The sequence below is a fragment of the Pelophylax lessonae genome (genome assembly GCF_965119305.1).
Source record: "Pelophylax lessonae genome assembly, chromosome: 4".
Taxonomy (NCBI): domain Eukaryota; kingdom Metazoa; phylum Chordata; class Amphibia; order Anura; family Ranidae; genus Pelophylax; species Pelophylax lessonae.
In genome coordinates, this window is record NC_138771.1 from 260,601,598 (window position 1) to 260,626,058 (window position 24,461).

Sequence of the window (24,461 nt, forward strand, 5' to 3'; positions counted from 1 at the left end):
CAGTGGGAGCCAATGGTACCGCGCTGTTGTCTCAGCCAATGAGGAGGGGAGTCCGGAGCAGCCAAGACACTCCTGCAACATCACTGGATCTAGAGGGACCTCAGGTAAGTATTAGGGGAGCTGAGGGGGCTGCTGCACACAGAAGGTTTTTTATCTTAATGCATAGAATGCATTAAGATAAAAAAAACATTCTGCCTTTACAACCACTTTAAAGAAGTACTAAAAAAAACAGTCAAGAGGTGAACTCATATTTCTGTAGTGCCATTTATTAGTGTCACTGCAGAAAACACATGTGGGTAGCCAGTGTGCCCTCAAAAGCCTGTAAAGCTTGTCAATATCCCAGGCTCTGTGCCTTGTGATCATTGTGAAAGCCCTCCCATTCCTCCTCTGCCACCAATCATTTCATCCTTAAAGTGGTTGTAAAGGCAGAATGTTTTTTTTATCCTAATGCAGTCTATGCATTAAGATAAAAAAAACCTTCTGTGTGCAGAAGCCCCTCTCAGCCCCCTAATACTTACCTGAGGTCCCTCTAGATCCAACGATGTTGCACGAGAGACTTGGCTGTCTGGACTCCCCTCCTTATTGTCTGAGACAACAGTGTGGCACCATTGGCTCCCGCTGCTATCAATCAAAGTCAGCCAATGAGGAGAGAAAGAGGGCAGGGCTGGGGCTCCATGTCTGAATGAACACAGGGAGCTGTGGCTCGGCTCGGGTGCCCCCATAGCAAGCTGTTTGCTGTGGGGGCACTCAAAAGGAGGGAGGAGCCAGGAGCACCGAAGAGGGGCCCAAAAAGAGGAGGATCAGGGCTGCTCTGTGCAAAACCAACTGCACAGAGCAGGTAAGTATGACATGTTTGTTATTTTTAATTTTAAAAAAAACGAGACTTTAGAATCAGTTTGAAGTTAAAATTTGTCTGCTGCGTTCTGCTCGATCACATGATCCTCAGCTCCAGCTTCCCTGTGTAAGTGAGAATCAGCTGCAGGGGAGAGGAGGGAGTGCCAATAATGGCTGGGAGCCTTTGGGTAACGTCACAACTCCCGGGATTCCCAGCCCTTGTCAAGCATGATATTCTGTCCCCTACAGCTCACAGAGACAGGGGATCACCTGATCGGGCCAGAGCACACTAAAAATAGTTGCGTATACACATGTTTTTAATACAGGTTAGGCAGTATTGTTAGGAATAGGAGGGAGGGAAAACTGTTAAACATAGTTAGTATTAGGCTAGAATTCGAATTTAGATAAGACTGCTATCAATGGGGGGGGGGGGGGTACACATAATATATTGACCATAAAGAGGGCACAATGACAACCAGTGATATAAGAGAAAAACACCAGCAGTTGTGAGACACTCATTACTTATCGTCAACATTTAGGAGGGCATACACCATTGATCAGCAACATTGACCACCAAAGGGCACTCTCCACTTAACAACAACATAAGGGCGCAGTAAATCCTAACCACTAAACTATGCAACATGTTCTGTGCTCTACATAGTCCTAAACCCTGTATTCTGACTGATGCACTGCATTATTTTACTGTATATATCTTAAACTAAATTAAACAATTTTAAGGGTGTATGTACTGCACTGGCCTTAAAAAAATGCAAATGGTATTTATGTAGTAAAAAAAGCAGTGGTTGTTATACCTACAAAAAATTATATCTGTGTCAAAAAATAATTTGGGCTTGTTTACACATGCTTCAAAATGTGGCTTTGGGCGCTCTTTTTAAAATTGCTCTGAATGCCAATCGAAGCCCGTCACTAAATAAAATGGTAAGCTAACAGGTCTGTTTACAAGTTGCATTTGTTATTCTTCAACAATTATACCCCATGTCGCTTTCTTGGTGCTTCGAAGCATCTCTGAAGCCTTCATAGAAGTCTATGACAAAGCACCCTTGAAGCACCTGCAGGTTTTGAGAGGCTTTTAATCAGCTTTAGCTTTGCTTTGTTTTTGAAGTATTGCAGGTATGAGATATCCCAGGAAGCAGTGGGAAAGCAAAAAGCAAACCTTTCCATCCAGATTTAAAGCCAATAGAGCCACCAATGGACTTTTGATTTTAAAATATTTGTACTACTGAGGAAAATCATATATTGGAAATAAATGCAATATTTATATATATTACATAAAAGGTTACTCTGGCTCTGATTCTGTCTCCCTTTTCATGGATAACAGGTTATGCTTTCAGAAGCAACATAACATACACTGCGTATATTACCAAAAGTATTGGGACGCCTGCCTTTACACGCACATGAACTTTAATGGCATCCCAGTCTTAGTCCGTGGGGTTTAATATTGAGTTGGCTCACCCTTTGCAGCTATAACAGCTTCAACTCTTCTGGGAAGGCTGGCCACAAGGTTTAGGAGTGTGTCTATGGGAATGTTTGACCATTCTTATAGAAGCACATTTGTGAGGTCAGGCGCTGATGTTGAACAAGAAGGCCTGGCTCCCAGTTTCTGCTCTAACGCATCCCAAAGGTGTTCTATCGGGTTGAGGTCAGGACTCTGTGCAGACCAGTCAAGTTTCTCCACCCCAAACTCGCTCATCCATGTCTTTATGGAACTTGCTTTGTGCACTGGTCCAAATCATTTGGTGAAGGGGGGATTATGGTGTGGGTTCCAGTGAAGGGAACACTTAAGGCGTCAGCATACCAAAACATTTTGGACATATTCATGCTCCTAACTTTGTGGGAACAGTTTGGGGATGGCCCATTTCTGTTCCAACATAGAGAAAGGAGGAAACTGTGCTAAATATTACCCAATTCCCAAAAGCAGTAACTGTGAGATAGATACAATAAACATATACAATAAATATCAGAGCTGCGCTAGCATACATTGAATGCATCCATGAACCATGCATTAAATGAAGAGAAAAAAAATATTCAAAAAAAAAAGTCCATCCAGGTAATTTACACCAGTGCAAAAATAGTGGAAATAAATGAAAAAAGTTTCTGGATAAATACAAATGTGATAAATCAGGCTCTGTCCCATGATAATAACACCCGAAGTACATCCTCTACCATACAGAGCGCCTGCTTACCGACTTATAGAAACCTCTAAGTGTCAAACACACCTGCGGCTTAAACCCACCTAGGGCCTTGATCCATCCATAAAAAGATACGGAAATCCCACCGAGCACAGGCAGCACTAACGTAGGATCAGCAAGCAGCATACAATCACAGATGCAGACCTCCTCAGAACTTGACCTCAGCTCAGGATATCCCTCTCATTGCCGTTCCCCAAAAAGACATAAACTCGCCATAGTGTAGTATCCTACAGAACTTTGATACTGATATAAAAGGTTCTCCTCATAGTGAGAATAGCGTAAACACATATAAGAACAAAAACCTGGCCGGCTGTACACAAACGCTCATCTTTCTGGGATTTCAGATGTCCAGTGACGTCAGCACCTCGCTCAACCCAATGCATTTTGTCACAATCTGACGTCGTCTGATGTCGTCCTCCAGCGACACTTCTGGTGTCACTGGAAGATGAGCTCGCTGCTCGTGGATGATTTGTTTGTTTTGCTACATAGCGAGTTTATTAGCTGTTTTTATTTAATACATTTGGGGAACAATATCACACTATCTGGAGCCTTCTTTCCTACATATATCACTTACACTGAGGACATATCTGGAGAGCCAACCTGAACACCATAGACGGGATGTTACTCACTATAGAGAGTTACCAGTTTAGCCCGGCATAGGAGGACCCCCGGAGGCAGCTGGAAGTACAGCAAAAGATTCAGCAAAAGATACCCAGTATTGCTGTAACCCTACAGCTGTAAGGTGAGTGACTAGCACACACAGAGGTGTCACTGCAGTGGATTGTAAAGACACCAGTCATTCTTTTTTCATTTTTGCATGGTGAAGCGATCTCACAGGTATTCATATTTTTGGTCATTGGATTTCCTATTTTTTTTCCATCGACTTCTTTACCATTTTTCTAATGGACTTATTATGATGAATTTTGTCATTGACTTTTATTGATCACTTTTATTCATCAGTTTTTTATATATGATTTTATTGGATAATATGTTCATTGATTGGTTGTCACTTCCATTAGTCACTTTGATATTTTTTTTTGACCACTGTATTATATCTAGTGAGACACACATGTTAATGGTAATGTTATTTTGCAACCTTTTCAACTATCGATCCACATTTGTTTTGCACAGTGTATGTACTACTTAGTTTATCACATGCATATTCTAAGATCTGCATCTACCTTTCCCTGACTACTTCATTATCTATCAGTTGGCATCCAATGGCGCAGCACCAATATTGTACTAATTAGATTCCTTTCGGCTATGGATTTGCTGATCCGTGCTTGCAACAGTTGGCCATTTGACCATTCTTAAAGTGATAGCGCGGGAGTATCTTTGTATATTACTACTGAACGGGGAATCAGCAGAGCTGGGGATCAGCAGAGCTAAGGGTTACTACTAAGTGGGGCATCAGCAGAGCTGGGAGTACTACTGAGCAGGTGATCTGCTGAACAGGTTTACTAATGAGTTGGGGATGTGCTGGCTTGGGGTATTACTGAGCTGGGGTTCTACTGGGCAAAAAAGTATAAAATCAATGCACACATACAGGGCATTTGCCAAGCTTCATTAAAGGTTTAAAAAAGCATCACTGAAGTATCATTAAAGCATCATCGAAGCATCAAAAACACATCAAAAAAGTGTGCTGAGGCGGTAGGCAGTTAAATGTGTGCTGAAGTTGAAGCAAGTGCAAATGAGCCCTGAAAACTATATTTTGGTAAAGTACTGCATAAGGCATCTTGCACACGATATTCCTGTTTGAGCATTTTCAGACTTTTTTCTTTGTATATATTTTTGCGCAAATGCAAACGCGCATTTTCAGGTGCAGGTGCGCATTTCTACGCACGTGCATGAAAACAATATGTAAATGGACATTTGTGCACAATCACGTGTATTTGCGCGCATTTGCACGCATGAGACATAAATTACTGACCACAAATGCCGATGTTTTGTTTTTACTGAAGAATGCACGGTGCTCGTTTACGTGCCTGTGTGCATAGGCACATTATAATTCATGGGCTATAATTTAGTCAGTAAAAAAAAAAAAGCTGTACTGAGCTTTTTCAAGCTGCAGTGTGCAAGAGGCCTAAGTGAGTCGCCTTTTACTCAGGTGATTCACACACATCTGTGCCCAGACTGTGGACATTAAACTGTTTAAATATCCCTGACAAACAGTAACAGGCTCATATTTACCTCCCTGTCTGCTTTAAATAATTTATTCTCAAAAGATCCTTAAAGACAACAACAAACACTAAATTGGTCCCATTCCAACCGCTTAGAAACACCTGTTATACCTGTTTACATTAGAGGGCTGACATGTGAACTTTAAGGCCTCATTCACATGGGGGCGATTATATGCGTGCAGGGCTATGTTATATCGTGGATGATGTTTGGGCCACTGTACAACCCTGCATAGATGCTGGCTCTGCATGATGCCTGGCCAAAGATGGAGTCAGCCTTCTGCCTGTTTGTCCCAGGTCAAAGACTCATAAAGCTTACCTCCCAGCCTAATGGAGCTGGGAGTGGACTACGGTTATCTGACACTACAAACTTATCCTCCATTTCATAAAACTGTTCCTGTATCCCTCTAGTGCTGGGCTCAGAATACCTGCATAATATTTCTGAGCCTAGAGAAGAGCTTTGTGGGAACTGTAGTCCTCTGTGCAGCCATCGCTGAACTGTTGAATTACCCACGAACTACACCTCCCAGCAAGCCATCCTCTCCAGGGGAGAATTATGGGAGAGGCTTTAAAGGGATCTGCCAAACAGAACCACGCTCTCTTGCTTCCCAAGAGAGATTCTTCATCGAGTGAGCATCGGTCCGTCACTCTGTCAGGAGGGTTGCGGCCTACCATGCCACTCACTGCCACGGCGGTTCCAGCCCAAATAGGATGAACTTTGCTCCAGCACAGGCTGGAAAGTTTACAGGGTCAAGGCTTCGAGGAGAAACATACAATATTAGGCGACCTTTGCGAGGTAGCGCTACACTTATAGGATGTGAAAAAGGGACACTGTTTAGCAAAGAATATGTACCCAATGGGCACATTTCTGATCACATGAACCATGAAAACAATTTAAAGTGCAAAAATAATTATTTACACCCTCTTTATATTAACATGCAGTATTTGAAATAAAAGATACAGTAATCAAAGGGAAGGATAAATAAAAAATTGGTACATAAAAAACCCCAGCAGTTAAAGCTGTGTTATGGCCAGGCCTCCCCCACAACACAAATAATACCCTCCATCCACTAATGGCTACTACAATTTTAAAATAAACCCTAATATAAATGTCCCAAATACTCACATAAATTTGCTGCCACTTGAAGTGCTAAAACCTAAGTCTCCTCTCTTTTGGACTACGGAGTGAGAGGCACCACTGCAGCTATTGGACGTATTTATTTGTTGAGGTGCTCTTGTGCCTTCTAAACATGTCAGACCACTGTCCGTGAAAACTCTCTCTCATTGGGGAAAAATCCCAAAGACTGGTTTTCCTATTCAACCAGTGGTTTTCAACTCCTGTCCTCAGGACCCACTTAACAGGCCAGGTTTGCAAGATAACTGAAATACATCACAGGTGATATAATTTGCTGCTCAGTGATTGCAGTATTCTAGTCTGCATCTCCCCAAGGTAATACTTAAAATCTGGCCTGTTAGTGGGTCCTGAGGAAAGGAGTTGAGAACCACTGCATTAACCGCTTGCCGACCGCCGCACGACTATTTACTGCGGCGGTCAGCCCCTCACAGGCAAAGCGACGTAGTACTACGTCGCTAGCCTGTGAGGGTCTTGGGAGCGAGCACGCGCCGCCGGAGGCGCACTCCCACTCCCGCGCGGTCACGGACCCCCCCGCGTGTGTGACCGGCGGACCCGATCGTCCGCCGGTCACTCGCGATCGTCGGGTGGAGAGGGAGAAAGGCAGGCGGCTAATGTAAACAAGCCGCCTGTCATTCTCCCCTGTGTAGGAATAGTGATCATACGGTTCTACTAAGTAGGACCATTGATCACTGTTCCTACACCTCAATCCACAGCCAATCACAGTTAGAATCACGCCCCTAGGGACACACATAACCCCTCCCTCTCAAAAAAAAGTTAACCCCTTCATTACCAGTGTCATTTTACAGTAACAGTGCATATTTATAGCACTGATTACTGTAGTAATGTCACCGGTAACCCCAAAAGTGTCAAAAATGTCAGTCAAGGGTCCGATCTGTTCGCCGCAATGTCGCAGTACCGCAAAAAAATCGCAGATCGCCGCTATTACGCGTTAAAAAAAAACAACAAAAATGACAAAAATCTTTCCCTTTGTTAGTAAACGCAATAACTTTTGCGCAAACCAATCAAAATACGCTTTTTGCGATTTTTTTTTACCAAACATATGTAGCATAAAACAAATTGGCCGAAAATGTTAAAAATTTTGATTTTTAAATTTTTTTTTGGGGGAATTTCATATAAAAAAATGTGAAAAATATTGATATTTTTGCAAAATTGACGCTCTTTTTTTGTTTATAGCGCATGATCAAAAAATCGCACAGGTGATGAAATACCACCAAAAGAAAGCTCTGTTTGTGGGAAAAAAAGGGCGTCAAATTCGTTTAGGTACAGCGTTGCATGACCGCGCAATTGTCCATTAAAGTCACGCAGTGCCGAATCGCAAAATAGGCCCTGGTCAGGAAGGGGGTAAAATCTTCCGGGGCATAAGTGGTTAAACAGTATACCAGTGAAGTTTTGCTGACCGTGATGTTGAATTATGAATGGGGAAATTATGATATATATATATATATATATATATAGATGAGCAAGTTTGGGGTTAACCACTTAAGCCAGAGCCCTATTTGGGACACTTTTTGTTTACAAGTTAAAATCAGTATTTTTTCCTAGAAAACTACTTAGAACCCCCAAGAATTATATATATTTTTTTAGCAAAGACTCTGGAGAATAAAATGTCGGTCATTGCAATATTTTTTGCCACGCGGTATTTGCGCAGCGGTCTTCAAAACGCCTTTTTTTTGGAAAATTTTTGAAAAATCACATTTCACTGCATTTAAAAAATACTAAACAGTAAAGTTAGCCCATTTTTTTTGTATATTGTGAAAGATGATGTCACGGCGAGTAAATAGATACCCAACATGTTACGGTTTAAAATTGCGCCCCCTTGTGGGATGACGACAAACTACGGTCAATAGAGATCTCAATAGGCGACGCTTTAAATTTTTTTAACGGTTACCAGTTTAGAGTTAGAGTGTAGCTCTTTTTTTTTTAATTATTGCTCACGCTCTGGCAATCGCGGCGATACCTCACATGTGTGGTTTGAACAGCGATTTCATTTGCGGTCTAAAAGACCCTAGACCCCTCCACTACACTTTCATGTATGCAAAACGCCGAAAACTGCGTTTTTGCATACAGCCATTTTTTAAAACTGCCGCCTTTTGCAGCAGAGTAACCCGGAAGTGACGTCATGGACGCCGCCTCCGGGTTACGTCATCGGAGACCCGATCAAAGCCGTTTCCGGCTTTTATCGGGAATCCATCCAGTCGGCGGATGTGCCGGCTGGGTGCTCGGGGCTCCCGGTGGGACGGGACCCCCGAGCAAAGTCACGGAAGGCGGCTGGAGGGGGGGGGGACGTCCCCTCCCGCTGACCCGGGTAACGATCGAGCGGCTCCTGAGCCGCATCGGTTGTTACCGACGGAAAGCCGACCGTCGGCTGTAAACCACGGTACCGGGATGGTGTCTCTAGCTAGAGGCATCATCCCGGTATACTACTGCAAAGTCTGCCGACGTAGATCTACGTTAGTATGCGGTAAGTGGTTAAAGAACTTGACTACCCGGATCAGAGCCCTGACCTCAACCTGATAGAACACCATTGGGATGACCTCACAAATGCGCTTTTGGAAGAATGGTCAAACATTCCAATAAACACATTCCTAAACCTTGTGGACAGCCTTCCCAGAAGAGTTGAAGCTGGTATAGCTGCAAGGGGTAGGCCAATACAATATTGAACCCTATGGACTAAGACTAGGATGCCATTAAACTTCATGTGCGTGTAAATATAATGGTAATATAGTGTATATATATATATATATATATATATATATATATATATACGCATACACTATATATAGTGTGTATATATATATTCAAACATATATATATATATATATATATATATATATATATATATATATACAGTATATATTTCAAACATAAGACATACAGAGACCCAGAGACCTATTTTGATGCAGCTATCAGTCAGCACTCTCAGAAGGTACAGTATATGCATCATGAATACCTTGGTGAAAGCAATAAAAGGTGATGCCCAAGCAGGGTCACCACTACTGTGAGCTAACCCTGTATGCAAGATATTATAAAATAAAACTGTCATTGAGTTCTCATCTCATTAGGAGTATGTATAAAATGATTAATTAACAGCACAGGTAATGACTGCAATTTCAGAAGAGACACCAGAGCAAGGCCATTACACGAGTCTATCTTTCATTATGTTATTGTAAATCACCCTCAGAGACCATATGGTGAATAATTTCCCTGTGCATCTAGTAAAATCTTTCATGGACTTTATATGTTAACTATGCAATCTAAAACGTAGGGTAAAGCAGGACTCTAGACGCAAGTAAAAAAATGTCTGGTTCTTCTTCTGAAGCAAAACCATGCTGATTATAATTCTCTGCTTGAAAGTCTGAGTCCCATGCACTTTTGCATGATGTTCCCATTTTAAGTCTACCCAAAATGTTTTTCCAGTTTTCAATAGAATGAAGAAGAGATCGATTTTTTTTGTCCTTGCTAGGAAGATTTGAAATATTTCCCCAAAACGGTACCAGTAACTGTAACAGAAAATAAAGTTAACCTTCCACAGGAAACCAGGAAATCAGACAACCTGTCTTCTTTTCCAGATATGGCTTGCTTTTAGGCGACATAACTCTTTTTCTCTGCCTGGCAAGCGCCCCCTGAAAAGTAAGCCACCAAAAAACCAATCCACTGGTGTAAATGCGCTCTAACACGGATCCAGGTCACTCTGGTGCACACTTCACTCCACAAGGCGGTATGTTAAAGGGCTGAAGGTACTCTCTCTGTTCAAAAGCATGAGTGCCGCTGATCTTCTCTTCCCCTTCATAGACTTGGATTAGAGCTAGAGGTTAATCACACAACCTTCTCTTATTTAGTAGACTCTTGGGTGATTTTTCCTATTCATGTACACCCCTGGGAGATTAACCTAAAGAGACCATTCTCCTAGCAACTGACCAACAAATGCCTGCAGTAGCACAAAATAGTGGCTCTTGTGCCAGGAAATTTTGTTTCTGAATTTAAAAATCACCTGTGTAGCCTAAGGCTTAGAGTGACAAGGACCGAGGCAAACAAATACACTACGGCTTCATGTACACATAGCCTAGGCTGGCCGGCGGTCAAAACGTTCCTATCCTGATTGCAATTCTTTTGCGTTCAGGAGAGGGCGGTTGGGGGAGGTTGAACCTCCCCTAACCACGGCAGCTCTTAATCGATCCTAAAAGCCTATGTGTACATGGACACATAGGTTTTATGGAGTTGAGTTTGGGAGCTTTGGCAAAGAACATTCCAAAAGCTCCTAAACTCAAGTTTAGGAGATGTAGTGTACATGAAACCAATAGGTGACTGTACTTGTATCAATTAATGATGGATCTACGTAGATACGAGCCATCGCAAACAAACACTTCATCATCCATTAAAACATTGAATGATGCAACACAAGAGGGTGTATTTATAAAGAAAACAAATGCATAGCTATTCACCCATTAAAGCTGCATTTAAAGGTGTTATTCACCCCCTTTGAATAAAATTAAAAGTCAGCTTCCCACTGCACATGCTCAAGCTGCTTTGCGATTTGTGAATGATTTTAGAATTCTGGGACCTGTGACATGTCCTAGAGCAGGGATATGCAAACTGTGGCGCTCCAGCTGTTGCAAAACTACAAGTCCCATCATGCCTCTGCCTCTGCGTGTCTTGCTTGTGGTTGTCAGAGTCTTGCTATGCCTCATGGGAATTGTAGTTCTGCAACATCTGGAGCGCCACAGTTTACATATCCCTGTCTTAGAGGGTTTCGGGCAGGGATGGGGGGGGGACTTCTGATCTAACCAAAATTGAATGTGGGTACCTGTCAAAACCAGGTGCCCGCTCCCCCCCACCCCAAAAAAAAGGTTTCAAAAGAAGAGGAGGGGGGAGGACGGCATAAATTAAAACTTCCCCTTCAGGGTGAAATTTCACTTTACATTTGTTTTATGTGAATAAAGCAACCTGAATGTGTGGATATGGAAAATACTGCATTATGGCCAATAGATGGAGCTGAGGAGCATACTTATCTGCTATGATAGTCAGCACCATCTAGTGGCCATAATGAAGTATTTTCCACAATCACATATTTGAACTGAGAACATATGATTTTGTCAAATTCACACAGAACAAATGTACACACAATTTCAATGGACAAAAAGCTATGTGAATTCTATTTAAATACACATCATAGCGTATCGACAAATAGGATCTATCAGAAAAAATGTATTGATAACGATCATTTAGTCAATCTTTTTTACGTTCAGTTACCTGATACACATGCATATTCTTTAGAAAATTTCAAGAGAATTCCAATGTGGCCGATTGACTTGCCAATGTTGAAATTGATTGAATGCTTACTAAATCCTTTGAATGGAGGGTCTGATCTGATCTGTGATCTATGATTCTTATTAAATACGATAATTTTTGTCACATCAATTTACTGATTAAATGGTCATATAAATACCCGTGTGACCCCCTTAAGGGTAAATTCACCTTTAAAAATGAAAAGATAAAATACAGTATCTCACAAAAGTGAGTACACCCCTCACATTTTTGTAAATATTTTATTATATCTTTACATGTGACAACACTGAAGAAATAACACTTTGCTACAATGTAAAGTAGTGAGTGTACAGCTTGTATAGCAGTGTAAATGTGCTGTCCTCTCATAATAACTCAACACACAGCCATTAATGTCTAAACCGCTGGAAACAAAAGTGAGTACACCCCTAAGTGAAAATGTCCAAATTGGGCCCAATTAGCAATTTTTCCTCTCTGGTGCCATGTGACTCATTAGTGTTACAAGGTCTTAGGTGTGAATGGGGAGCAGGTGTGTTAAATTTGGTGTTATTGCACTCATTTACTCATACTGGTCAGTAGTAGTTTAACATGGCACCTCATGGCAAATAACTCTCTGAGGATCTGAAAAAAAACAATTGTTGCTCTACATAAAGATGGCCTAGGCTATAAGAAGATTGCCAAGACCCTGAAACTGAGCTGCAGCACAGTGGCCAAGACCATACAGCGGTTTACCAGGACAGGTTCCACTCAGAACAGGCCTCGTCATGGGTGACCAAAGAAGTTGAGTGCACATGCTCAGCATCATATCCAGAGGTTGTCTTTGGGAAATAGATGTATGAGTGCTGCCAGCATTGCTGCAGAGGTTGAAGGGGTGGGGGTCAGTCTGTCAGTGCTCAAACCATACGCCACACACTGCATCAAATTGGTTTGCATGGCTGTTGTCCCAGAAGAAAACCTCTTCTAAAGATGATGCACAAGAAAGCCCACAAACAGTTTGCTGAAGACAAGCAGACTAAGGACATGGATTACTGGAACCATGTCCTGTGGTCTGATGAGACCAAGATAAACTTATTTGGTTCAGATGGTGTCAAGCGTGTGTGGTGGCAATCAGGTTAGGAGTACAAAGACAAGTGTGTTTTGCCTACAGTCTCCCTTCGGAGACTGGGCCGCAAGGCAGCATTCCAACATGATAACGACCCCAAACACACCTCCAAGACGACCACTGCCTTGCTAAACAAGCTGGCCAAGCATGTTTCCAGAACTAAACCCTATTGAGCATCTGTGGGGCATCCTCAACTGGAAGGTGGAGGAGCGCAAGATCTCTAACATCCACCAGCACCGTGATGTTGTCATAAAGGAGTGGAAGAGGACTCCAGTGGCAACCTGGCTCTGGTGAAGCTCTGGAGAACTCCATGCCCAAGAGGGTTAAGGCAGTGCTGGAAAATAATGGTGGCCACACAAATATTGACACTTTGGGCCCAATTTGAACATTTAAACATTTTGTTGCCAGCGTTTTAGACATTATTGGCTGTGTGTTGAGTTATTTTGAGGGGACAGCAAATGTACACCGTTATACAAGCTGTACGCTCACTACTTTACATTGTAGCAAAGTGTCAGGTCTTCAGTGTGGAAGAAATTACAGTCTTCCACACTGAAGAAATGACTGTCATACCTCCACACTCTTCTCCTGTACATACTGCCACTGTCATACCTCAACACTCCTCTGCTGTGCATACTTCCACTGTCATACCTCCACACTCCTCTCCTGTACATACTGCTTATTGGCATACCCTCCACACTCCTCTCCTGTACATACTGCCACCGTCATACCTCAACACTCCTCTGCTGTGCATACTTCCACTGTCATACCTCCACACTCCTCTCCTGTACATACTGCCACTGTCATACCTCCACACTCCTCTCCTGTACATTCTGCCCCATGTCATACCTCCACACCCCTCTCCTGTACATACTACCACTGTCATACCTCTGCACTCCTCTCTTGTAAATACCACCCCATGTCATACCCTCCACACTCCTCTCCTGTACATATCGCCCCATGTCATACCTTGACACTCCTCTCCTGTACATACTGCCACCGTCATACCCCCACACTCCTCTCCTGTACATAATGCCACTGTCATACCTGCACACTCCTCTCCTATTCATACTTCCACTGTCATACCTCCATACTCTTCTCCTGTACATACTGCCACTGTCATACCTCCACACTCCTCTCCTGTACATACTTCCACTGTCATACCTCCACACTCCCCTCCTGTACATACTTCCACTGCCATACCTCCACACTCCTCTCCTGTACATACTGCCACTGTCATACCTCCACACTCCTCTCCTGTACATACTTCCACTGTCATACCTCCACACTCCCCTCCTGTACATACTTCCACTGCCATACCTCCACATTCCTCTCCTGTACATACTGCCACCGTCATACCGCCACACTCCTCTCTTGTACATAATGCCACTGTCATACCTCCACACTCCTCTCCTGTACATACTGCCACTGTCATACCTCAACACTCCTCTGCCGTGCATACTTCCACTGTCATACCTCCACACTCCTCTCCTGTACATACTGCCACTGTCATAAATCCACACTCCTCTCCTGTACATACTTCCACTGTCATACCTCCACACTCCCCTCCTGTACATACTTTCACTGTTATACCTCCACACTCCTCTCCTGTACATACTGCTTACTGGCATACCCTCCACACTCCTCTCCTGTACATAATGCCACTGTCATACCTCCACACTCCCCTCCTTTACATATTGCCACGGTCATACCTCCACATTCCTCTCCTGTAAATACTGCAACTGTCATACCTCCACACTCCTTTCCTGTACATATTGATCACTGTCATACCTCCACACTTCTCTCCTGTACACACTGCCACTGTCATACCTCCACACTCCTCTCCTGTACATACTGCCACTGTCATACCTCCACACTCCTCTCCTGTACATACTGCCACTGTCATACCTCCACACTCCTCTCCTGTACATACTGCCACTGTCATACCTCCACACTCCTCTCCTGTACATACTGCCACTGTCATACTTCCACACCCCTCTCCTGTACATACTACCACTGTCATACCTCTGCACTCCTCTCCTGCACATACCGCCCAATGTCATACCTCCACACTCCTCTCCTGTACATACCGCCCCATGTAACACCTCCACACTTCTCTCCTGTACACACTGCCACTGTCATACCTCCACACTCCTCTCCTGTACATACTGCCCTGTCATACCTCCACACTCTTCTCCTGTGCATACTGCCACTGTCATACCTCCACACTCCCCTCCTTTACATATTGCCACGGTCATACCTCCACATTCCTCTCCTGTACATACTGCCCCATTTCATACCCTCCACATTCCTCTCCTGTAAATACTGCAACTGTCATACCTCCACACTCCTTTCCTGTACATATTGATCACTGTCATACCTCCACACTTCTCTCCTGTACACACTGCCACTGTCATACCTCCACACTCCTCTCCTGTACATACTGCCACTGTCATACCTCCACACTCCTCTCCTGTACATACTGCCACTGTCATACCTCCACACTCCTCTCCTGTACATACTGCCACTGTCATACCTCCACACTCCTCTCCTGTACATACTGCCACTGTCATACCTCCACACTCCTCTCCTGTACATACTACCACTGTCATACCTCTGCACTCCTCTCCTGCACATACCACCCAATTTCATACCTCCACACTCCTCTCCTGTACATACCGCCCCATGTAACACCTCCACACTTCTCTCCTGTACACACTGCCACTGTCATACCTCCACACTCCTCTCCTGTACATACTGCCCTGTCATACCTCCACACTCTTCTCCTGTGCATACTGCCACTGTCATACCTCCACACTCCTCTCCTGTACATACTGCCACTGTCATACCTCCACACTCCTCTCCTGTACATACTGCCACTGTCATACTTCTGCACTCTTCTCCTGTACATACTGCCACTGTCATACCTCCACACCCCTCTCCTGTACATACTACCACTGTCATACCTCTGCACTCCTCTCTTGTAAATACCACCCCATGTCATACCCTCCACACTCCTCTCCTGTACATACCGCCCCATGTCATACCTTCACACTCCTCTCCTGTACATACTGCCACTGTCATACCTGCACACTCCTCTCCTATTCATACTTCCACTGTCATACCTCCACACTCTTCTCCTGTACATACTGCCACTGTCATACCTCCACACTCCTCTCCTGTACATACTTCCACTGTCATACCTCCACACTCCCCTCCTGTACATACTTCCACTGCCATACCTCCACACTCCTCTCCTGTACATACTGCCACTGTCATACCTCCACATTCCTCTCCTGTACATACTGCCACCGTCATACCGCCACACTCCTCTCTTGTACATAATGCCACTGTCATACCTCCACACTCCTCTCCTGTACATACTGCCACTGTCATACCTCCACACTCCTCTCCTGTACATACTGCCACTGTCATACCTCAACACTCCTCTGCTGTGCATACTTCCACTGTCATACCTCCACACTCCTCTCCTGTACATACTGCCACTGTCATACCTCAACACTCCTCTGCTGTGAATACTTCCACTGTCATACCTCCACACTCTTCTCCTGTACATACTGCCACTGTCATACCTCCACACTCCTCTCCTGTACATACTTCCACTGTCATACCTCCACACTCCCCTCCTGTACATACTTTCACTGTTATACCTCCACACTCCTCTCCTGTACATACTGCTTACTGGCATACCCTCCACACTCCTCTCCTGTACATACTGCCACTGTCATACCTCCACACTCCCCTCCTTTACATATTGCCACGGTCATACCTCCACATTCCTCTCCTGTACATACTGCCCCATGTCATACCCTCCACATTCCTCTCCTGTAAATACTGCAACTGTCATACCTCCACACTCCTTTCCTGTACATATTGATCGCTGTCATACCTCCACACTCCTCTCCTGTACATACTGCCACTGTCATACCTCCACACTCCTCTCCTGTACATACTGCCCCATGTCATACCCTCCACACTCCTCTCCTGTACATACTGCCACTGTCATACCTCCACACTCCTCTCCCGTACATACTGCCACTGTCATACCTCCACACTCCTCTCCTGTACATACTTCCACTGTCATACTTCCGCACTTCTCTCCTGTACATACTGCCACTGTCATACCTCCGCACTCCTCTCCTGTACATACAGCCCTATGTCATACCTCCACACTTCTCTCCTGTGCATACTGCCACTGTCATACCTCCACATTCCTCTCCTGTACATACAGCCCTATGTCATACCTCCACACTTCTCTCCTGTGCATACTGCCACTGTCATACCTCCACACTCCTCTCCCGTACATACTGCCACTGTCATACCTCCACACTCCTCTCCTGTACATACTGCCACTGTCATACCTCCACACTCCTCTCCTGTACATACTTCCACTGTCATACTTCCGCACTTCTCTCCTGTACATACTGCCACTGTCATACCTCCGCACTCCTCTCCTGTACATACAGCCCTATGTCATACCTCCACACTTCTCTCCTGTACATACTGCCACTGTCATACCTCCACATTCCTCTCCTGTACATACCGTCCCATGTCAAACCTCCACACTCCTCTCCTGTACATATTGCCACTGTCATACCTCCACACTCCTCTCCTGTACATACTGCCACTGTCATACCTCCACACTCCTCTCCTGTACATACTGCCACTGTCATACCTCCACACTCCTCTCCTGTACATACTGCTCACTGGCATATCCTCCACACTCCCCTCCTTTACATACTGCCACTGTCATACCCTCCACACTCCTCTCCTGTACATACTGCTCACTGTCATACCCTCCACACTCCTCTCCTGTACATACTGCCACTGTCATACCTCCACATTCCCCTCCTGTAAATACTGCAACTGTCATACCTCCACACTCCTTTCCTGTACATATTGATCGCTGTCATACCTCCACACTCCTCTCCTGTACATACTGCCACTGTCATACCTCCACACTCCTCTCCTGTACATACTGCCCCATGTCATAGCCTCCACACTCCTCTCCTGTACATACTGCCACTGTCATACCTCCACACTCCTCTCCTGTACATACTGCCACTGTCATACTTCCACACTCCTCTCCTGTACATACTTCCACTGTCATACTTCCGCACTTCTCTCCTGTACATACTGCCACTGTCATACCTCCGCACTCCTCTCCTGTACATACAGCCCTATGTCATACCTCCACACTTCTCTCCTGTACATACTGCCACTGTCATACCTCCGCACTCCTCTCCTGTACATACAGCCCTATGTCATACCTCCACACTTCTCTCCTGTACATACTGCCACTGTCATACCTCCACACTTCTCTCCTGTGCATACTGCAACTGTCATACCTCCACACTCCTCTCCTGTACATACTGCCACTGTCACACCTCCACATTCCTCTCCTGTACATACCGTCCTGTGTCAAACCTCCACACTCCTCTCCTGTACATATTGCCACTGTCATACCTCCACACTCCTCTCCTGTACATACTGCCACTGTCATACCTCCACACTCCTCTCCTGTACATACCGCGCCATGTCATACCTCCACACTCTTCTCCTGTACATACTGCAACTGTTATACCCTCCACACTCCTCTCCTGTACATACTGCCACTGTCATACCTCCACACTCCTCTCCTGTACATACTGCTCACTGGCATACCCTCCACACTCCTCTCCTGTACATACTGCTCACTGTCATACCCTCCACACTCCTCTCCTGTACATACTGCTCACTGTCATACCCTCCACACTCCTCTCCTGTACATACTGCTCACTCTCATACCCTCCACACTCCTCTCCTGTACATACTGCCACTGTCATACCTCCACACTCCCCTACTTTACATATTGCCACTGTCATACCTCCACATTCCCCTCCTGTAAATACTGCAACTGTCATACCTCCACACTCCTTTCCTGTACATACTGCTCACTGTCATACCTCCACACTCCTCTCCTGTACATACTGCTCACTGGCATACCATCCACACTCCCCTCCTTTACATACTGCCACTGTCATACCCTTCACACTCCTCTCCTGTACATACTGCCACTGTCATATCTCCACACTCCTCTCCTGTTCATACTGCCCCATGTCATACCCTCCACACTCCTCTCCTGTACATACTGCCACTGTCATACCTCCACACTCCTCTCCTGTACATACTGCCACTGTCATACCTCCACACTCCTCTCCTGTACATACTGCCACTGTCATAACTCCACATTCCTCTCCTGTACATACCGTCCCGTGTCAAACCTCCACACTCCTCTCCTGTACATATTGCCACTGTCATACCTCCACACTCCTCTCCTGTACATACTGCCACTGTCATACCTCCACACTCCTCTCCTGTACATACCGCGCCATGTCATACCTCCACACTCTTCTCCTGTACATACTGCAACTGTTATACCCTCCACACTCCTCTCCTGTACATACTGCCACTGTCATACCTCCACACTCCTCTCCTGTACATACTGCTCACTGGCATACCCTCCACACTCCTCTCCTGTACATACTGCTCACTGTCATACCCTCCACACTCCTCTCCTGTACATACTGCTCACTGTCATACCCTCCACACTCCTCTCCTGTACATACTGCTCACTGTCATACCCTCCACACTCCTCTCCTGTACATACTGCCACTGTCATACCTCCACACTCCCCTACTTTACATATTGCCACTGTCATACCTCCACATTCCCCTCCTGTAAATACTGCAACTGTCATACCTCCACACTCCTTTCCTGTACATACTGCTCACTGTCATACCTCCACACTCCTCTCCTGTACATACTGCTCACTGGCATACCATCCACACTCCCCTCCTTTACATACTGCCACTGTCATACCCTTCACACTCCTCTCCTGTACATACTGCCACTGTCATATCTCCACACTCCTCTCCTGTTCATACTGCCCCATGTCATACCCTCCACACTCCTCTCCTGTACATACTGCCACTGTCATACCTCCACACTCCTCTCCTGTACATACTGCCACTGTCATACCTCCACACTCCTCTCCTGTACATACTTCCACTGTCATAACTCCGCACTCCTATCCTGTACATACTTCCACTTTCATATCTCCACACTCCTCTCCTGTACATACTGCCACTTTCATACCCTCCACACTCCTCTCCTGTACATACTGCCACTGTCATAACTCCGCACTCCTATCCTGTACATACTGCCACTGTCATACCTCCACACTCCTCTCCTGTACATACTTCCACTGTCATACCTCCATACTCCTCTCCTGTACATACTGCCACTGTCATACCTCCACACTCCTCTCCTGTACATACTTCCACTGTCATACCTCCACACTCCTCTCCTGTACATACTGCTTACTGGCATACCCTCCACACTCCCCTCCTTAACATACTGCCACTGTCATACCCTCCACACTCCTCTTCTGTACATACTGCCGCTGTCATACTTCCACACTCCTTTCCTGTACATACTGCCACTGTCATACCTCCACACTCCTCTCCTGTACATACTGCTCACTGGCATACCCTCCGCACTCCTCTCCTGTACATACTGCTCACTGTCATACCCTCCACACTCCTCTCCTGTACATACTGCTCACTGTCATACCCTCCACACTCCTCTCCTGTACATACTGCTCACTGTCATACCCTCCACACTCCTCTCCTGTACATACTTCCACTGTCATACCTCCACACTCCCCTACTTTACATATTGCCACTGTCATACCTCCACATTCCCCTCCTGTAAATACTGCAACTGTCATACCTCCACACTCCTTTCCTGTACATACTGCTCACTGTCATACCTCCACACTCCTCTCCTGTACATACTGCTCACTGGCATACCATCCACACTCCCCTCCTTTACATACTGCCACTGTCATACCCTTCACACTCCTCTCCTGTACATACTGCCACTGTCATATCTCCACACTCCTCTCCTGTTCATACTGCCCCATGTCATACCCTCCACACTCCTCTCCTGTACATACTGCCACTGTCATACCTCCACACTCCTCTCCTGTACATACTGCCACTGTCATACCTCCACACTCCTCTCCTGTACATACTGCCACTGTCATAACTCCGCACTCCTATCCTGTACATACTTCCACTTTCATACCTCCACACTCCTCTCCTGTACATACTGCCACTGTCATAACTCCGCACTCCTATCCTGTACATACTGCCACTGTCATACCTCCACACTCCTCTCCTGTACATACTTCCACTGTCATACCTCCACACTCCTCTCCTGTACATACTGCTTACTGGCATACCCTCCACACTCCCCTCCTTAACATACTGCCACTGTCATACCCTCCACACTCCTCTTCTGTACATACTGCCGCTGTCATACTTCCACACTCCTTTCCTGTACATACTGCCACTGTCATACCTCCACACTCCTCTCCTGTACATACTGCCGCTGTCATACCTCCACACTCCTTTCCTGTACATACTGCCACTGTCATACCTCCACATTCCTCTCCTGTACATACTGCCGCTGTCATACCTCCACACTCCTTTCCTGTACATACTGCCACTGTCATACCCTCCACACTCCTCTCCTGCACATACTGCCACTGTCATATTCTCCACACTCCTCTCCTACACATACTGAATGTATCCTCAGTCCCTTCCTTTATCTAAAAAAATGAGACTTCAGAGATCTGTATAGACCCATGAAATCTCACCAAATCCTCACAACAGCATTGTAAAAAAATATAAATAATTATTAAATTAAAATTATTTACAAAAAAAAGAAAAAAGAGTTTAAAGATGTAAAAGAAAATAAAATTGTGTAAAAAAAAAAACATTTCTAATCATGTGGAGTAATTTAGTCACAACCACTGTGTGCCTCTGCGCACTATGCGTACTGCAGGTCACTATCTCCCTAGTAGGGTCTCCAGTGCATTATTTTGCCAAGGAGCCCATCACGCTGCTAAGGTGGCACTGCCTTTGAGAGGCTTCTGGTACCTTTATTGGGTCACCAACTTTAAGTCTCCTGCCATTCTGCATGTCGCTCAGCCTTGTACTCCTCCGCTTTCACCTGCAGCATTAATTTTGCTTCATAAAGATGGCAGCCAATTTAAACCTGGGGGCCCCATGATCTCCAATTGCCCAGGGGCCCCAGGAGTTGTCAGTCTGCCCCTGATTATAATGTATACTCCCTCCAGTGCTGACGAATCACTACAGCAGCAGCATAGGGTATCACGACCAATACATACAGCAGGGTTTGGAGGAGTGGCCAGGATATCGCAGTTAGTTAAAAAAAAATTTGTGAAAATAAGAATGCAACCTTTAGATGGATAGATACAAAGATCATCTCTATTCTTGTGGTTGAAATTGTCTCTAAAACAAAATCTGCTTTACCTGCCCAAGCAACCCTGTTATGGTTTGTCCCAACCAATGTCACATTGCTAGACAGTTTGGGCTGCATGCAAATGTAGAGAAAGATATAAATGTAATTCCATGGTAAATAACTATGTCAATGTATTGCTATACTAAAAATTAAAATAACATGTATTAAAGCTGGTACACAGTGGTAACAGCCAGTTCAACAGAATGGCTGCAAGCGCTGACCGGTGTGTTCTGACCGCTGACCGCTGGGTTGAACGAAAAATAAAAAACTAGCTGTTTGTTTTTAGGTATTAAAATTACACAGATTTCAGAATTTAGTTATCTCTTTAAAGTGTAAACCCAACCAAAACTATTATTTTGAATAGAGTGGGGAAGGAGTATAATCCCTGCCAGGAATTGACTGCTAATGTCACCGGAACGATATATCAAGGGACATCTTAGACAGCAGTAGAAAAAAAAGTAAAACAGAAGGATGCTAATAATTTCCAACTCCATTTAAAACTAAAAAAAATATATAGTTTTAGCTGGACATACACTTTAAAGTAACAAAAGGTGCAAAATAGCTTGTTCCACTATCCCACCGTGGCAGAATGGCTAGGCACATAGTGAAATTGCCAGGTACTGTGAGTCCCAGAGCAGCAGCAGTGAAGGTAAGTTCTTCTTGCCTGCTGTTACCATTTATAACATTAAAGGAGAAGTATGACCAAAGCTTTTTTGGCCATACTTCTCCTGTGAGTCACAGGAGTGCATTTAGTTTTGTACTCCTGTGACCCAGATTCAGCCTAGAGCGGGCTAAAGTCCACAGTTGTTTAACAACACAGAGCCAGTCCAGGTTCTTCAGGGATCCCGACAATAATGTTGAGATCCACCCAGATGCCTGGTGGGCAGCTGGCTCAGTCTCTCAGTGCACTGCTAAAAAGCTAAGCCAACCACTTCTGCCCCCGTGCACTTTCCGGTGCTCCAGTGAGCTCAGTTCTCAGTGTAGAGGCGGCAGGGGGACAGCTACAGCTCGGATCAATGCTGCATCCATCTAGGTGAGTATGTTTGTTTATTATTTTAAGTTCGCGCACTTATCTTTTAATGAAGTGGGATATGCTGGGTAATGGGAATCTTATTTATTTCAGAGTAATTCAAAATTTGGAAATAGGTTGAGGCACCCAGGACTTTGATGGTACAAGATGAACTCACAACTCTAAATTCTTGAATAATAATATTTACTACAACAATCTAATATTTAAAATGCATTTCATATATATATATATATATATATATATATATATATATATATATATATATATTACATTTTGAATAAATTAATTTTAAATATTAAATTGTTTTAATAAATATTACGATTTTAACAAGAATTTAGAGTTGTGAGTTCATATTGTACCATAAAAGTCTTGAGTGCCTCAACCCATTTCCAAATTTTAAATTACTCTGATATAAAATTAATTTCACATATATATTTTACGTTTTAAATAAATTAGTTTTAAATATTAGATTGTTGTAATAAATATTAAGATTTTAACAAGAATTTAGAATTGTGAGTTCATATTGTACCATGAAAGTCTTGAGTGCCTCAACCCATTTCCAAATTTTTAATTACTCTGATATAAAATTAATTTCACATATATATTTTACAGTTTAAATAAATACATTTTAAATATTAGATTGTTGTAATAAATATTACGATTTTAACAAGAATTTAGAGTTGTGAGCTCATATTGTACCATGAAAGTCTTGGGTGCCTCAACCCATTTCCAAATGTTGAATTCTGATTTATAGGACGTAGGTCCAGTTACTAACTTATATTTGTGTAGCACATATTACTATATATCAGAGTATTGGTATACTGAAGGCTTAGCTAGAATCAATCATTGGGGCTGGTTTACTAAAGGCAAATAGGCTGTTCACTTTGCAAGTGAAATTCCACGTTGCAAGGGAAATTTCCCCAGAACTTAGTAAATGCACTGAGGTTTTACTTTGCAAAGATTACTCAATCGCATGCAAAGGAAATAAAAAATAACAGCATTTTTGCTTTAAAATTCCCTTGCAAAGTGCAACTTCCCTTGCAAAGAGAACAGTCTATATGCCTTTACAAAATGAGCCCCTTTATCTCCAGTATGCAGGCACAGACTCCTGTTCAGATAACTCACCCTATGAAAACTAAAATGAAAGGCTCCAAAGTTGCTGACTCTTCCTAAGGGCAGAAGGAATTTACAAAGTAAATGTGATTTGTACAGCGTTTTAGCCTATTCTGCTACAGTCCAAACTCTGAATAATGACCACACATGACTTATGCCTTCTGTA

At 44.1% G+C, this 24,461-nt stretch overlaps 1 protein-coding gene across 1 annotated transcript in view; it reads right to left on the bottom strand.

Annotated features, from left to right (window-relative positions):
* TPH2 (tryptophan hydroxylase 2) overlaps nt 1-24,461 on the bottom strand; it is a 342,612-nt gene that overhangs the window by 317,403 nt on the left and 748 nt on the right. The gene's annotated exons all lie outside the window — the stretch shown is intronic.